At 40.3% G+C, this 17,931-nt stretch overlaps 1 pseudogene; it reads left to right on the top strand.

The window, feature by feature from the left end:
- The first annotated feature begins 424 nt into the window (after positions 1-424).
- Positions 425-17,931, top strand: part of LOC129136374 (uncharacterized) — a 78,145-nt pseudogene continuing 60,638 nt past the window's right edge.

Raw genomic sequence — 17,931 nt, 5'->3', positions numbered from 1 at the left:
TGGAAATTGGGTCTTTGTGGAGGTAATTAGTTAAAATGAGATCATTCTGGATTAGGGACGGCCCCAAATCTAATATGACTGGCATCGTTATAAGAAGAGGAAAAGAAATACACACAGGCATAAAAGAAGGTCCTGTGAAAACAAAGGCAGAGATTAAAGTGCTGCTGCCACAACCAAGGAATGCTAAAGATTTCTGGTAGCCGCCAGAAGCTAAGAACAGATTCTCCCTCTGAGCCTCCAGAACCCAGATGACACCTTGATTTCAGACTTCTGGCCTCCAAAACTGTGAGAGAATAAATGTGTTGTTTTAAGGCACCCAGTTGGTGACAGTTCGTCACAGTAGCCACAGGAAACTAATACCCAGCCCCACGGCAGGCGTAGGTCAGGCCTGGCACAGTCTGGATCTCAGTCCCTGACTCAGACCATGGATGCTCGCTGCCTTGTACAGAAACAAGCTGCTCAACCAAACAGGGTGACCCTGCTGAAGCCGCAAATGCCCAACAGTCCTGCCAACCCTGGATGCTTCTGTAGCTTCCCTTTAACTCTCCCTCCGGGCATGAAACCAGACACAGACTACCCAGAAGATGAACTGAGCACTCTGCAATGGGCCCAGCACACTGCTGCATCTGAGACCATCTTCTCGGCCCTAACAGCCCTGGGGGGCTCTTCTCTCTGGTGGGGAAATTGGGCTTAGGGAAAGGACATCCTTAGGACAGTCATCCCACCAAGTAGAATGACTCTATGCAGCCCGAATACTGTTTCCCTGGGAGGAAAAAAATCCAAAACATAAACTTTTATAAGCTGTTTTAATTAAAACACTCTTTGTAAAGTGATGGATTTGAAGCAAGGGAGGAGAAAGGTTTTCTGGCAAAAGTGTCTTTTGTGGTGTTTCTTTGGTGAGCAAAAGGAACTCAACTGATGAAAACACCAAAGCACAAACATTCTGTGGCCAGTAAAGTGGGTGGAGGGGGCAATGGAGACAACCTCAGGTGGGGCCCAGCTTGTAACGCTGGCAGGGCTCTGTTAATGTGCTCCATAAAGGGCTTTGGAGGGCAGGAGGAGCACCACCAACATTTTAAATGTGAGGCCAACCATAAAACGATTCATGATTAGTCCACTAAAATGTGTTTATTGGCAAATAGGAAAGAGATCCCTGAAAATAAGCAGGAACAGGTGATTTTCAAGGCTGACTTAGGTCTCCTATTCAGCTACTCAACAATTATATCCGAGCTACGTGCAGTGGCTCACCCTGTAATCCCAGCACTTTGGAGGCTGAGGCAAGAGGCGAAAAGTTCGAGACCAGCCTGGGCAACCTAGCGAGACACCATCTCTATGAAAAATTTAAAAATTAGCCTAGCATGTGTCTTGTGCCTGTGGTCCCAGCTACTCAGGAGGCTGAGGTGAGAGGATCACTTGAGCCCCAGAGGTTGAGGTTACAGTAAGCTGTGATCGCACCACTGCACTCCAGTCTGGGTGACAGAGTGAGACACTGTCTGAAGAAAAAACAAAAAGTAAAACAAACAATAACAACAAAAACAAACAAAAACACAATTGTTTCCTGAGTTCCTACTATTTGCAAAGCAAAAGTGTCTGGAGAAAGGAGGGATCAAGGGGCTCTCAGTTATAAAAGAAAGGGTTTAAGTGGAGTGAAGTCTCAGAACACAACACCCAGACATAAGGCAGAAATGGAGGAGGTGGAATTTCCACTTCAATCTCTGTGTCTTTAAGCATATCTCATCTTTTAAAATTCCTTACTCTCATTAAAAAGACAAAATTTAAAGATCTTAATTCATCATTCTAGAATCAGGCAGCTCTCAGAACCAGAACAAGTTCAAAGGACTCCAACCTGCCACGTGGTCAGACAGCACTGACGAACAGAAAATACAAATGAGGTACAGAAATGGAAGTGAGGTATAGAGACAGCCTGATTGGTTACTGCTTGGGGTTTGCCTTATTTGAACTTGGTCTGAACAATTGACAGCCTGTGATTGAATGAAGCTCTCAGCTGCTATGATTGGCTGAGACTCAGCTATATGTTACAAAAGTATATTCCTAAATTAGGCTTCCAATTAGTTTATGTATGAAGTTAGGCTGCAGTTTGTTATGTGAAGACTCCTGTATGGAGACATCCTCAGGTCAAATTTAGTTTAATTTAACACTCAAAAGAAACCACATGTTTTCCAGACCAGAGTTGACTGATACTGTTTTCCAACTCTCATTCTGTATGTTTATAACAATTTTATATCGGGATACAACAGTGTGCATATAATGTGATACATGTGCTATTGGAAGTGTTAAGAATATCTTTCATTAGTGCATTTGAAAAATCTTTCCATTTTACCCTATACACTGTGTGCATAGTACAAAAATTCCCATGTTGTCTAGAATAAGCAAAAATGACTTTTATAAACATACGATTTTTCTAATTAAGCAAAATTATCTAAAAGATTCATCTGTCTGCCAAGCCTGGTGAAAGGCTCTTACAGTCGTGACACTGACTTGAGGCAAATATCATGGTTCAAAGGCTCATTGACAAACCAACATCCAGTATTTCTTTCAAGCCAAGTGGGTAGAAAATAATTTTAAAAGAGGCAGATGCACAGTAGGGAGTGGGGGAAAAATTAAAGCTAAAATAAGTAGCTTTAGAAAATTTGGAAAATTATGTTTTGGCTTTGAAAATTTGGAAAATGTTGGAAATTGTAAGGCTAGAGACAAAGGAAATTGTATATAAACACTGTACTTTAAAGTTGCTTCTCACAGGGGTATAAGTTAAGAATTATGAAACTGCTATACACGTATACTAGGGTTGAATGATGGATGGTGAGAGCCAGTGTTCTCACTGTTAGAAGAAGTTACAGATAAGCAGAGACAAAGCTAGAAGGAGTCCATGTGGTAATAGATCAGAGTCAGAGACATCAATCTAAACTCACATTTAGCTTAACATAGATACAGATGGATAGATATAGAAATATATATATGTGTATGCATGATTATACACACATACCTATATTTCCTAGCTCTGTCTGCTGCAAAAACTAGAAACAGTTATACCTCAGTACCAATGAGCATACCCAGAGCCAAAATCTTGAACTCTACTGCCATTCTCCAAAAAAAACAAAAACAAAAACAACCAGGACTCCTTGAAGAACACAATCTTGATTCTAGGGATGGTGTAATATTGTGACATAATAAGAAATATATATTTGGCCTTCATCCCAGGTTCCTAGCACAGAGCTCCTAAACCCTTAAAGTTTCCTAAGTGATGGGGTGAGAAGAGTGCCTTTTGTTATAATATTTGGTATTTGTTCCTGGTTCCTGACCCAAGAGAGTCTAAAACGCTTGGAATTTCCTGAGTGACAGGAGTGAGAGGAGCATCATTTACTTTTCCTCAGAAGCCCCTTTTAACCATACTTGAGTTTATGCTGATGAGGTATCTCTTGGTGGGCCCATACATAGCTTCAGGATGGGAACTGGTTACCAGAAGATCAGCCAGTGATTAGATGGTTGAAATTTTCAGCCACACCCTCTGACCTCCAGGGCTGGAGATTGATTAATCACCAGTGACCAATGATGTAATAAATCATGCCTACAAAATAGAGACTGCAGAAAAAACCTGGGTTGAAAGAAAACAGTTTTTTCAACTGGGTTCAGACTGCTCCTGGGCTGGTGAACACATCAAGGTGCAGCTGGGGGAGTGCATGGAAGCCTCGCACCCCCATCTTCATGCCTTGCCTTCTGCATCTATGCTGCTCTTCCTGAGTTGTAGCCTTTATAATAAACTGACAATAGTGAGTAAACTGTTTTCCCTGAGGTCTGTCCAGGGATAAGTTCCATTTGGTTATGATATATAACCCTTTTTATATAGTTCTAGACTTGGCCAGTGCTTTTTCACCAGCCACAGCTACATCTCATAGACTCTTTCCCAAAGCAAATCTCCTGTGGTGGCACTAGATCATATCTCTGATCTTAAAAACTGCTAAGTGGCAAATAATAACCAAAAAGCTGAACACTATTCAGCTGGATTCCTCAGGAGGCCCTCAGAAGCTTAATGAGACAAGCCGCAAAGGTGGCTCAGAGGACAGAGTGGTGGGAACCCCCAATTTATAGCAGGTTAGTCAGAAGTACAGGAGGCCTGGACTTGCAATTGGTGTTTGAAGTGGAGGAAGCCTTGTGGACTGAGCCTTGAACTTCAGAATCTGACTCTAACTCCAAGTAGATAGTGTCAGAACCGAACTGAATTGTGGGGCACCTTTGCTAGTGTTAGAGAACTGGTTAGAGTAGGGAAGAAAAAAACACATAGTTGGTGTCAGAAATGTCATGGGAATGAAAAACAGATCTTTGTAGATGGGGATGAAAAATACAAGATGAGCTTGAAGCATCTTGTGTCTGAAAGTAAGGAAGTGCTCAAAAACCAAAAGGGTGGGGGCATGCCAAAAGGAAACAGAGGTCAACCTAAAGTATCTCCCCATGGCCAAAGCAGAAACCATTTGAGCAACAAAACAGATAAAGCAATGTTATGTGTAAATAAATATAAAATAAATATTTATAACTGCATACTGATATAAGTACATAATTACATAAATAATAAATGGGAAGGCTAATCTTCCTCACAGAAGAATTCCAAATAATTTATGTAGATTCCTAGGAAATAGAATTTAATTCCCCCATCCCTTTGAGTATGGAGTGCACCTAATGACTCACTTCTAAAGAATGAGAGTATAGAAAGTGGGAGGAAAGTCATTTTACAGTGACAAAAACTAGAAAGGTCCACCTAGGCCAGGTGATAAAGATTAACATCAGTAGCAATGCCATGTTGATGGCATGTACCACTGAAATGATGTGAATGGAATACAACTATGTTAGCTTCACCTCTGTGGTCTTCCTCCCAAAACCCATGACCCCAGTCTAGCTATGAGAAAAACATCAGACAAACCCAATGGAGGGACATTCTACAAAACATCTGACCAGCACTCCTCAAAACTGTCAAGGTCATCAAAAACAAGGACAAGCTAGGAAACTGTCATAGCCTAAAGGAACCTAAGGAGACATGACAATTAAACATAATGTGATATCCTGGATGGGATCCTGGAACAGGAAAGAACATTAGTGGGAAAACTGGTGAAATGTGAATAAAATGCGGAATTCAGGTAATAGAAATATTCCAACGCTGATTTCTTAGTTGTGACAAGTGGTAATGTCTGATGCTCACAGTAAGGGAAAACTGGGTGAGGGGTATATGGAAACTCCCTGTGCTATCTTTGCAACATTTTTGTAATTCTAAAATAAAAAGCTAATTAAAAAAGAAAAAGAAAAAAAATTGGTTTCCTTGACTAAGGCTTTGAGTTTCCCAGTCTACTCAAGCAGAAGTCTAGGAAACCTGAAATCATTCAAAAATAGAGAGAGACTCAACCAAGTCTTCCTGTGTCTGAGTATCACTGTCTGAGCAGTGGCCCTACCCACAGATGGCTAGAGTGAGCAAAACACAGTGGAGAAACACAGGGCCCTTTATGTGAGGGACACTGATTTGGCCCCTTCCTCCAAGGCAGTATGCTGAGAGTGGTCTAAAGAAATTACGTCATGGAAACGCACCACGCCATCAGACCCCTGACAGGCTAATATTTGGCTGTAGAGTGACTGAGAACATGAGTTCAGGAATACAGCCATGTCATCTAATGGATTCCTTTGTATTGGATGTTTTCTTACCCTACCACATGCAGTCATATGCCCAGTGTATGCCGTCTTACCTTCCATGCAAACAATGCCCTGAGAATAATTGCTGGTCCCTGGTTTGAGCTAGGTGCCCCTTCTGTTCCCTAGACATATCTTAATTGCTGCATCCATCTTGTTGGTCACATGCCAGCTCCCTCAACCTGGCTGGGTTGCAGGCATGTGCCTTATTCGTCTCCTTATTCATCTCTGTATCCACAGTGCCCAGGGCATAATAAACTCTCAATAAATGTTCAGTGGATGACTAAACGTAAGAACAAATGACTGAATGTTCCAAACCCACAAAGGCAATCAGGAAATGTGATTATCCAAAGTAGCTTACACAAACTGAATGCACAGCTCTGTAAAACGTCAGCTTCCTTCTTTTTCTCTTCCTCTCTTTGATCACCCTTTCCCAAATGTGGAAATCCCAAAAGGGAACAAAGCCAGTTCTGAGCAGGATTTCATTTTGCAACTGTAGTTAAAATGTACTCTGTCACTTGCCACCAGCATCACTGGGATTTATATGTTCTTAGTAAGGGCCACGCTGTTCTAGATGAAGCATAAAAAATCCTATAATGATTATGTCTGGGATCTTTGCATACGCTGAATCATCTTCAAAGCTTATTTCCTACATGATCATACCTGACCCTGAAACGGCCTTGTCATGTCTTCCAAGTACAAATAGTTGTCAGAATTTACTGAGGAGGAAATTGAGGCTCAGAGATGGCTGTCTGATATGAGGCAGATACGAGGCTCAAATCTGAACTTTTGACTCCAAGTCAAAGGTTTCTTCTGTGGAATTTCACTGCTGGTCACTTAGATGAAGAGAGAAAGACCAGTACAGAGAAAGGAATTCGAGGGTACCGTGATGTGGTTGGAGCAGTAAGGGAAGGGCTTTGGACAACAGGGACTTGAACTGGATATGTGGGAAAGAGAGGTTGTCCAGGCAGAAGGAACAGCAGGGGCAAAGGGAGGAAGCAGGAGCTGGCAGGGCCTCTGAGAGCCACCCTAAGGGGGCCAGTGACTGGGACAGTGGGGTAACACAGGCAGACCTGGGAGTAGAGAAGCCCTTCTACCTGTGAATTTCAATGGATGAACACTCACACAAAGCTAAGCTGAACCCTGGTGCCAAAGTGCCCTTGACCCAAACATGGTATGAGCATCCTTTTGCCCTCCACCATATTGTAAGGGCACATTCCCTACGCTAGGATGGTTGTAAGGATTTACCATAACTAATTTTTTTTTCCTGGAGACAGGGTCTTGCTCTGTCACCCAGGCTGGAGTCCAGTGGCACAACCATGGCTCACTGTAGCCTTGACCTCCCAGACTCAAGCGCTCCTCCTGCCTCAGCCACCTACTAACTGGGACTACAGAAATGCACCACCATGACCAGCTAATTTTTTTAATTTTTAGCAGAGATGAGGTCTGACTATGTTGCCCAGGCTGGTCTCGAACTCCTGGACTCCTGTGATCCTCTGCCTTGACCTCCCAAAATGCTACTACAACGATTAAGAAGAAGAGCATCCTTACAATGGAAACAAAAGTAGCCATTAAAAAGGAGGTTGAAAGTGATAAGGAAAGAACAAATACTATACATCCTAATGTCTGAGGCATTTGACAATACAAATGATTCTCAAAATCAAAGAAAATTCTGCCACATGTGAGAAGTGCTATAACTTTGCAATGTATAGCAGTCAGCTAGATATGAGAAAGAGATGAGTAAAATGCAAAGATTTTGAGTATGCAACTTGAGGATCAGCATGAACTCTAAATACACATTAGACTATTGTTGGAAATAGACTAGGAGTTTACTTATTCAATCATTCCATAAATATTTGTTGAGCATCTACTATGTGCCAAGAACCATTCTAGATACTGAGCATAGAGCAGTGAACAAAATCAAGTCCCTGCCCCCATGTAGTTTTTATTTTATAAGGAGAAATGGATGACAAACAACATATTTATTAGGTGCTGATATGTGTCCTGAAGAAAAATCAATAAGGACAACTGAGTTAAAGAGTACTGGTGTGGGAAGGCCCAAGGAATATTGGTGCTTGTGTTCAGTGGTCAGGAAGACCTCTCAAATAAGGTGGCTTTGATCAGACACCTAACTTCTTTGAGATCCGGAAGTTTAAACATGATGAAAACGCCATCAATGAAACTTTTTGTAAGTTTTAATTTTTTTAATTTTAATTTTAATTTTTTATTCTTTTATTTTTTGAGACAGGATCTCACTCTGTCACCCAGGCTGGAGTGCAGTGGCACGATATTGGCTCACTGCAACCTCCACCTCTCGATCTCAAGCAATTCTCCCACCTCAGCTTCCCAAGTAGCTGGGACCACAGGTGCACACCACCATGCCCAGCTAATTTTTTTTTCTTTTTACTTTTTGTAGAGATGGGGTCTCTCTGTGTTGCTCAGGCTGGTCTCAAACTCCTGAGCTCAAGCAATCCTCCCGCCTCAGCCTCCCAAAGTGCTGGGATTACAGGCATGAGCCACTGCACCCTGTCAAGTTTTAAATTTTAACTATTTATTTAACTTTTATTTAGTTAGAGAGGCAGTGAACTTATGCTGCAAGACACAGCAAATCCAGGAGGTTCTAGAAGGTAGGTCCCAAAAATGTCATCATGCTCAAGAGACCTGCATGTCAGTCGCGTGCACACCAGAACTGCCAAAGCCTTCTCAGACAGTTGCAGGAATCCTCAAAGAGCAAGGTTACCTGCTTGCCTTGCTCCTGCCTCATTCGACTGCAAAAGGAATAGAAATGCATCTCTTTTGACAAACAATGTGTAATAAAAGAGTCACCCCTAATAGGCAATGAGCGTGTCTAAGTTTAAAGCTTACAATTAACTCACATTTCTATTAGGTAGAAATGATCTGGGAGATACAAACTTGAACTCTTTTTGTTCCTTTGCCTTTAAAACCTACGTTGTTGGTGAGCAGGTAAGGCATGGGAACTCATTTTCCTCTCACATAGCCCTTCACAGGACAGACACAGAGGCATCTGCTTTGCTTTACAGAGAACGCTGGTAAATCTCTGAATGCTGGGATTTTCACGATCTGCCAATGAGCAACATGTGCTTTCAGCTTAGCCCAGAAGGAAAATTCTTTCCAATTTGGAGAGTGTTTTTCACTCATCATGCTGGCATCAGCCTGCCAGTCACTCTCATAATTCAAATCCAGCAGAGCAAAGCAAGGAAAGCTCAGAGGAAACAAACCAGCCCAGGACAGCCCTCATGGCCTGACTTATGTGCTCTATCCCCAGGGAAGGTGGGTTGGCCCCTAATGAATCTCCCACAAGCCAAACTAAGGACTCTGAGCTAGACTGTTCTGGGAGGGAAATGAGATCTTATCCTTTAATTACTTAATGTCCCTAAACACTCTAAAATCCATCCTCTGTGCTGTTTGGACCACAAGCTCTGGGGTCATTACCTGAATTTCTGACTCAGCTTCACCACTCACTGTGTGACTGTGGGCAAACTGCTCAGTTTCTCCACCTCATAGGAATGTTAGGATAAAATGAAATTAAACAAAATGAGAACCTACTATGTGCCTGGCACATAGCTCAAAATAATGTTAGCTAGTGGTATTATTTCTGCCCTTTGTCTCTTGCCTGGACTATTGCAGTGGTCTCCTAATGGTTTTCTACCTCCAGTCCCCCGCTAAAGCCATCCAAAAAATTGTTGCCAAAGTATTCTTGAAGCACATAAATCTGATTCCAAAACCCTGCAGTGATTCCTCACTGCCCTCAGAATATATCTAGATTCACCTGCAGGGCATATAAAACCCTGTCATCTGACACCTCTGTACACCTGCACTATGCTGTTTGTTCAGCCCAGAATGCCAGTTTCTCACCTTGACCACCTGCTAAGCTCCTGCTCATCCCTTAAGATTTGCCGTGAGCATCATTTCCTCCAACCTCTCCCTGCCAATCATAGTCAAGCATCTTTTTCTTTGCTTCCTGTGGAACATTCAGTATTGACTTTATGATGGCACTTAGTACACTGTACTGTCATTGTTAGCCTGGATTTCTTCCTTTATAGAATGTTCAGTTTAGCCATAAGAGGCCAAAGGACAAGAGAGAATGACAACCCACAGTCAATGGGATGCCTTTACTCTGTTTTTCCATCACCTCAGCCAGCTAGCAATACACAGAATACATGCAAAGCCATGCCATCCTATGCTTGTGATGTTAAGGATGTCAGACTTTATTGTGAAGAGGCAATAGTTGTAAGTAGGGAAGTAAAGTGGTTGGTTTTGGAGAGACTGACAGATCTTACAGAAGCAGAACTGGCAAGGGTGATGGCTGACTGGAAAGCAAGATAAAGAAGGAGTTGGCTGGAGATGCTACTAATACAGGTAAGCCAGAAAGAGTGTCTAGGAGAAGGAAATAAATTCAATTTTAAAACACACACACACACACACACACACACACACACACACACACACACACAATCAAGTGTACCTAATAATGCAATTGGACAGTGCCCTCCCTGGTTCCCACAGAGAATGCCCAAAGTTCCAAAGTTCAGGGGTCACAGCAGACTGCAGGGAGCAAGGAACTTGCCAGGTCTAGAAAGCCCAGAAGTGAGAGCTTTCTGCCTTTCATACAATTTTAGGACCAGGCTAAGAGTCGTATAAGATCCCATCACTGGTTCTAATGTCTGGATGTTGGGTTCATAATATCTTGCAACACCACAGTTAAACAAGCCATTTACTTACACAGAGGCAAGATTGGCTTGCCACACTGTGCATATTTTGCTGACAGAGACCATTTATATCTACCTTTATATATATATCATATAGTAGGTGTTCAATAAATGTCTCCTGAATAAATGGAATCTATAAATGAAAATAATAATACCAACTTCATAAGGTTGTATAAATTTAATGTGATAACTAGGTAAAGCCAGGCTACTACACACACACACACACACACACACACACACACACAAATTCTGGTGGCATTTACTAGAAATTTAGGTAACGTAAATGTTTAGCCTTACCCAAAGAAAACTAAATATTGTTTTATATTCATTCAATCACGCAATAAGTGTTTCTGAGTGCACATTACATACAGTACATGTCAAACAAATAGATATCAAAGAGATTTACAATCTAATGACTAAATGCTATGAATAAGAAAAAATAGCAGGAGGGAATTAAGATTGACAGATGGTGATAATTTTATATATCAGAGAAGGCTTCTCTAAGGAAAATATTTGAATAGATACTCAAATGAATTGAGGTGTTGTGCAGACAGACATCTGAGGGAAGAGAGTTCTCAGCTGAGAGAAGACCAAATACAAAGGTCCTAAAAGAGCTCTGGTTCACATTTTCCTATTTTTGGCACGTCTAGTAGTTTTCATCTGGAGCCTAGATTGTTGAGTGTTGAATTTTGCTCTATAAAAAGAGTCATTATTTTCCTGGCAGGTAGGCAAGTCACTTGAAGTCCAGCCTCATCCTTTTGAGTCTTGTTGTTAAGTTTTGTTAGAGGGTATTGAAAGGAACCTATACTCTAGGGCTGGGACAGCCCCACAACTAAGGCATTGTACTTTTGAAGTCTTCACTGAACGCACCAGGAATTCAATAGTACTTGCCCTTTGCTGATTAGAACGCAACCATCTTCTAGCCCTATGTAAGCTCTGGAAATTATTCAGATTCTAGGACTCCAGTCATTCTTTGCCTGGCCTCTTGGAATTATATTCTGTGAGGGCATAGTTTGTTATTCAGCAACAGACTCAAGGAGACCACTGTGCAATTTCTTGCTCTGTGTGGCTTAATTCTCCTCCTCATTAGTCTGCCTTGCAAATTGTAGCTGCTTCAGCCTCTTCAAACTTCAATCTCTCCTCAGCTCAGTAAGACTGCTTGGATTCTCCCTTCCCACACTATAGTTCAGAAAGTGCTCCCAGGCAGCAGTCTGGGGTAACCATAGGGTTCACCATGTTTGTTTCTACTTCTCTGATTTACAGTTTTAAAAGCCCAGTCTGGCTATTCTGTGGAGAATAGAATGAAGGATGCCAACAGTGGAAACACAAGACCAGTTAGGACACTACTAAAGTAATCCAGGTAAGGTAGGGTGGAGCAATGGAGGAGGTGAGAAGACGTTAGGTTCTGGATATACTTTGAAGGTAGAACCCATAGGGTTTACAACAGATGATTTAGATGTGAGAGGTGAAGGTCAAGGATGATTCCAAGGCTTTTTGACATGGGCATCTAGACGAATTGCGGCACCATTTAAAGAGATGGAGGATCGTGGAGGAGAAGCAGGCTTAGAGATTGGGAAAGTGATGAAAAGTTGGGTTTCAGGAATGTCAAGTCTGAGATCCTATTGCATCCATGGAGAAATGATACATAGGCAGTTGGTAATGTGTGTCTGGAAAGTAGGGGAAAGGTTGGGATGGAAATGTAAATCTGGATTATAGAATAAATTTAAAGTCAAAACTAGATGAGATCACCTGGTGAGTGACTGTAAATAGACAGAAAATATTCAAGGCCTAAGGCTTGGGTGACTTCAACATTTAGAAGGTGTATTCGTCCATTTTCACACTGTTGATAAAGACACACCTGAGACTGGGCAATTTATAAAAGAAAGAGGTTTAATGGACTCACAGTTGCACATGGCTGGGGAGGCCTCACAATTACGGTGGAAGGTGAAAGGCACATCTGACATGGCAGCAGAGAAAAGAAAAGAACTTGTGCAGGGAAACTCCTGTTTATAAAACCATCAGATCTCATGAGACTTATTCACTATCACGAGAATAGCATGAGAAAGACCCATTCCTGTGATTCAATTACCTCCCACTGGGTCCCTCCCACAACATGTGGGAATTGTGGGAGCTACAATTCAAGATGAGATTTGGGTGGTGATACAGCCAAACCATATCAGAAGGCAAGAAGCCAAGCAAAGCAAATTTATATATTCTCCACAGAGTCATGACATCATTTCTCAGCAGCATCTAAGACATGAGGTTTCTGGGAAAAAATACAAGATACACGTCACAATCCAGCCCTGAAGAGCCATATCCTATGCTTAGTAAACCCAGAAAGTACAACCACCCCCTCATGGCCAGTGTCGCCTGAAGATAAGATTGTGTCTGAGATCTGATTTGAAAACAACCCATGCAGAGCCAAGGTGAATTTATAACTAAAGTACAGTGTGTTGAGGGACAAATGCACAGAAACAAGCATCAAGGGACATGAGTTCCAGTCCAGATAATGACTTTAACTAACTGAACTCAAGCAAACACTAACCTCCCTGAACTTTGGTTTTTTTCCTTGCAAAATGAAGAGATCGAATGAAGTGGGCTTTGAAGTTTCTTCCAGTTTTTTGTCCTAAAAACCCTGGAGAAACCCTTCGAAAGATTAGAAAAGAGATATTTTCTAATTCCATCCTCCACTAAAAGCTCTTCCCCCTAATTTACCTATGAGATCTCTCCAAATATTCTAGAACAAGCAGTGCCTCTTCAAATATCTATCTGCTCCATGCAACCTGTGCCTTCCTTCCAGAAATCTGGATACCAAGAGAGGAGCCACCAGCTTCTAAAAAGGGAGCAACTTATTATTAGAGCTCTCAGGATTTTCTAAGACTCAGGGTATCAGTCAGAGTGCAAACATCTATGCCACACCAACTACCACATCAGGGATTTTTTAATAGACATTATCTTTAATACACATTTACATTCACAGCAAAATTAAGCAGAAGATACAAAGATTTCCTATATGCCCCCTGCCCCTATACACACACAGCCTCCCCCATTATCAACTTCCCCTGCCAGAGTACCACATTTGTTACAATTAATGACACATCATTATCATCCAAAGCCCATAGTTTACATTAGGGTTCACTCTTGGTGTTGTACATTCTATGAATTTAAACAAATGCATTAGGACATGTATTCATTATAGTACCATACAAAATAGCTTCATTGCCCTGAAAGTCCCCTGTGCTCCATCTATTAAACCCCTTGCAACCACTGATTATTTTCCTGTTTCCATAGTTTTGCCTTTTCTAGAATGCCATACAATTAGAATCGTATGTAGACTTTTCAAATTGGCAGGATTACAGGTGTGAGCCACAGTGCCCAGCCTGATTATTCTTTTTTGTTTGTTTATATATATATTTTTTTATTATGCTTTAAGTTCTAGGGTACATGTGCACAACGTGCAGGTTTGTTACATATGTATACATGTGTCATGTTGGTGTGCTGCACCCATTAACTCATCATTTACATTAGGTATATCTCCTAATGCTATCCCTCCCCCCTCCCCCCACCCCACAACAGGCCCTGGTGTGTGATGTTTCCCTTCCTGTGTCCAAGTGTTCTCATTGTCCAATTCCCACCTATGAGTGAGAACATGCGGTGTTTGGTTTTCTGTCCTTGTGATAGTTTGCTGAGAATGATGGTTTCCAGCTTCATCCATGTCCCTACGAAGGACATGAACTCATCCTTTTTTATGGCTGCATAGTATTCCATGGTGTATATGTGCCACATTTTCTTAATCCAGTGTATCATTGTTGGACATTTGGGTCTTTTCACATTCATGGGATCTGTAGTAATTTTCTCTCTTTCATTTCTGTTATTAGTAATTACTGTCTCTCTCTCTCTCTCTCTCACCCACCTCTCTCTCTTATTCATTCTAGCTAGAGGCTTATCAACTTTATTGATATTTTCAAAGAACCAACTTTTGGTTTATTTTCTTTATTGCTTTTCTGTTTTTAATTTTTGGATTTAATTTGCTCTTGTTTTTCTCTTTTCCTATGGTGGAAACTTAAATGATTGACTTTAGATCTTTCATATTTTCTAATATATGTAGTCAATACCATAAATTTTCCTCTAAAAACTGCTTTCTCTGCATCTTACAAATTTTGATAAGTTGAATTTTCATTTTCATTTAGTTCAGAATGTTTTTAAATTTATCTTGAGTTTTTTTTCTCTGGCCCATGTGTTATTTAAAAGTGTGTTGTTTAATCTCCAAGTATTTTGAGATTTTTCTAGCTATTTTTCTGTTATTGATTTCTGGTTTAATTCCATTTGTTCTGAGACCAAATATTGTACAACCGCTATACTTTTACATTTGTTAAGGTGTGTTTTATGGCCCAGAATGTGGTCTATCTTGGTGAATATTACATGTGAACTTGAAAAGAACATGTATTCTGCTGTTGTTCGATGAAGTAGTCTAAAGATTTTATTTATATACCGTTGATTGATGATGTCATTGAGGTCAGCTATGTATTTACTGATTTTCTGCCTACTGAATCTGTTCATTTCTAATAGAGGAGTGTCAAAGTCTTCAATTATAATAGTGGAATCATGTTTCTCCTTGCAATTCTATCAGTTTTGCCTCACGTATGTTGACATTCTGTTGTTAGGTGCATACATTTTAAAGACTGTTAAACTGTCTTGGAGAATTGATTCCTTTATCATTATGCAGTGCCCCCTTTATTTTTGATAACTTTCCTGCTCTGAAGTCTGCTGTGTCTGAAATTAATATATTTACTCCTACTTTCTTTCGATTAGTGTTAGCATGATCTTTTATGCTATATTTCTTTCATGCCATTTACTTTTAATCTATATGTTTCTTTATATTCAAAGTGGGTTTGGGGTTTTTGCATACAACAGTACAGTTGAGTCTTGCTTTTTGATCCACTCTGAAAACTTCTGTCTTTAATTGACATTTGGACCATTAATGTTCAAAGTGATTATTGATATCATTGAATTAATATCTACCATATTTATACTATTTTCCATGTTGTTGCCCTTGTTTCTTGTTCTTATTTTTTCCTTTCATGCTTTTTCTGCCTTCCGTGGTTTTTGTTTTTATTTTTTTTAACCACAGCTTTTTGTCCAAACCTTCAGTAGTTTTAGTTCGGTATTTTAGTAGGGTCCTTTCCTAGTATATCAGTTATACTTTTTTTTTAGTGGTGGCCCTAAATTTACAATATACATTTCAACTAATACAAGTCCCACTTTCAAATAACACAATACTACTTCACGGGTAATGTGAATATCTTATAATAACAAAGTAATCCTAATTCCTTCCTCCTGTGCTTAGTATTATTGCTGTCATTCATTTCATTTATACATAAACCTTCATAAGAATCTACTCTCTTTATAGATGAGAGATAGGGGCCGGGCACACTGGCTCATTCCTGTAATCCCAGCACTTTGGGAGGCCAAGGCGGGTAGATCACTTGAAGCCAGGAGTTCAAGACCAGCCTGGCCAACATGGTGAAACCTCATTTTTACCAAAAAATACAAAAATTAGCTGGGTGTGGTGGTGCATGCCTGTAATCTCAGCTACTCGGGAGGCTGAGGCACGAGAATCACTTGAGCCTGGAAGGCACAGGTTGTAGCAAGCTGAGATTGCACCACTGCACTCCAGCCTGGGAGACAGAGGGAGACTCTGTCTCAAAAAAAAGAAAGATAAGTAGGTATTTATAATTGAATATATTGTTGATATTATTACTTTGAATGAGCTATTATCTGTTAGAACCGCTAAGAATAAGAAAAATAAAAGATTTTACTTTAAATGGTTTTTTTCTCTGATGTGACTCCTTTTTTTATGTATATCTGAGTTTTTTACCCATATCGTTTTCCTTCCCTCTAATGAACTCCTTTAACATTTCTTATAAGGCAAGTCTACTAGAAACAAATGCCCTCAATTTTTTTGTCTGAAACATTATTTATTTCTCCTTCACTTTTGAAGTATAATTTTACAGAGTACAGAATTCTAGGTTGGCGGTGAGTTCGTGCTCAAAACTTTAAATATTTCACTTTACTCTCTTCTTGCTTGCTTGGTTTCTGAGAAGTTGTATGTAATTCTAATCTTTGTTCCTTTATAGGTAAGTTTTTTTTTTGCCTCTGGTTTCTTTCAGGATTCTTTATCTTTGATTTTTTGTAGTTTGAATATGATATGCCTAGGCATTGTTTTGGGGTTTTTGTTGTTGTTGTTGTTTTTTAATTGTTTGAGGTTTTTGTTTTCGTTTTGTTTTGCACTTATTCTGCTCTGTGTTCTCTAAGCTTCCTAGATCTGTAGTTTGGTGTCTGGCATTAATTTTGGAATAATTCTCAATCATCATCATTCCAAATATTTCTTTCTATTCCTTTCTCTATTTTCCTTCTGGTATTTTCATTACATGTATGTCACACCTTTTGTAATTTTCCCACAGATATTGGATATACTGGGGATTTTTTTTTTGTCTTCTTTCTCTTTGATTTTTAGTTTTCGTTTGATTTTCGTTTTAGATCTCTTTGATCTTCAAGCTCAGAGATTCTTTCCTTAGTTGTGTACAGTATACTAATAAGCCTATCAAAAACATTCTTCATTTCTGTTACAATGTTTTTTATCTCTAGCATTTCTCTTTGGTTCTGCTTGAAATTTCCATCTCCTTGCTTACATTGCCCATCTGTTCTTGCATGGTGTCTACTTTATCCATTAGAGCTTTTAGCATATTAACCATAGTTTTTAAATTCTGGTCTGATAATTCTGACATCTCTGCCATATCTGAGTCTGGTTTTGATGCTTGCTCTGTCTCTTCAAACTGTGTTATTTGCCTTGTAATTTTTTCCTGGTAGGCAGACATGATGTTCTGAGTAAAAGGAACTACTGTAAATAGGCCATTAGCAAGGTAGTAGTATCGTGTGGGGGAAAGGGAAGCATGCTATAGTCCTGTGACTAGGTTCAGTCATTTAGTGAGCCTGTGCCTCTGGACTATGAACTTCACACGTTTCTGCATTCCTCCCTCCCCTTTATGTGGAACAGGATGGCTAGAGTGAACTGGAGGTGGGTATTTCCCTTCTCCCACGTGGAAGGCCAGAAGCAGTTAGAGTTGGATGTTTCCCTTCCCCCAGGTCAGTAAGGTGCTGGAAAAAAACAAAACAAAACAAAACAAAAAAACAATAACAACAACAACAAAAAAAACAGCAGGTAAATATTTTACCTGATTAAATAGTTTCTCCTGAAGGCAGACCTTGTTAAGAAGACTGGAAGGCTCTGGTATATTTCAAATGATTCTTTTTTTTCCTCTCCCTGCTGGAAGCCAAAGGGGATTTTTCTCCCATATTCACTGAGAGAACCTGGTAGAGCTCCAAGAAGCAAAACTCAAAAAAGCATGGGGGACCCTGCTAACTTGGTCCCTGGAGTTTTTATCTATCAGGCTTGTCCACACTAAGCCTCCAGCAATTGGTCAATTATGATTCAAGTTTTCCTACATTGGCA

This window comes from Pan troglodytes, chromosome 9 (genome assembly GCF_028858775.2).
Source record: "Pan troglodytes isolate AG18354 chromosome 9, NHGRI_mPanTro3-v2.0_pri, whole genome shotgun sequence".
Taxonomy (NCBI): Eukaryota; Metazoa; Chordata; class Mammalia; order Primates; family Hominidae; genus Pan; species Pan troglodytes.
This window is presented reverse-complemented; position numbering and strand designations above follow the sequence as displayed.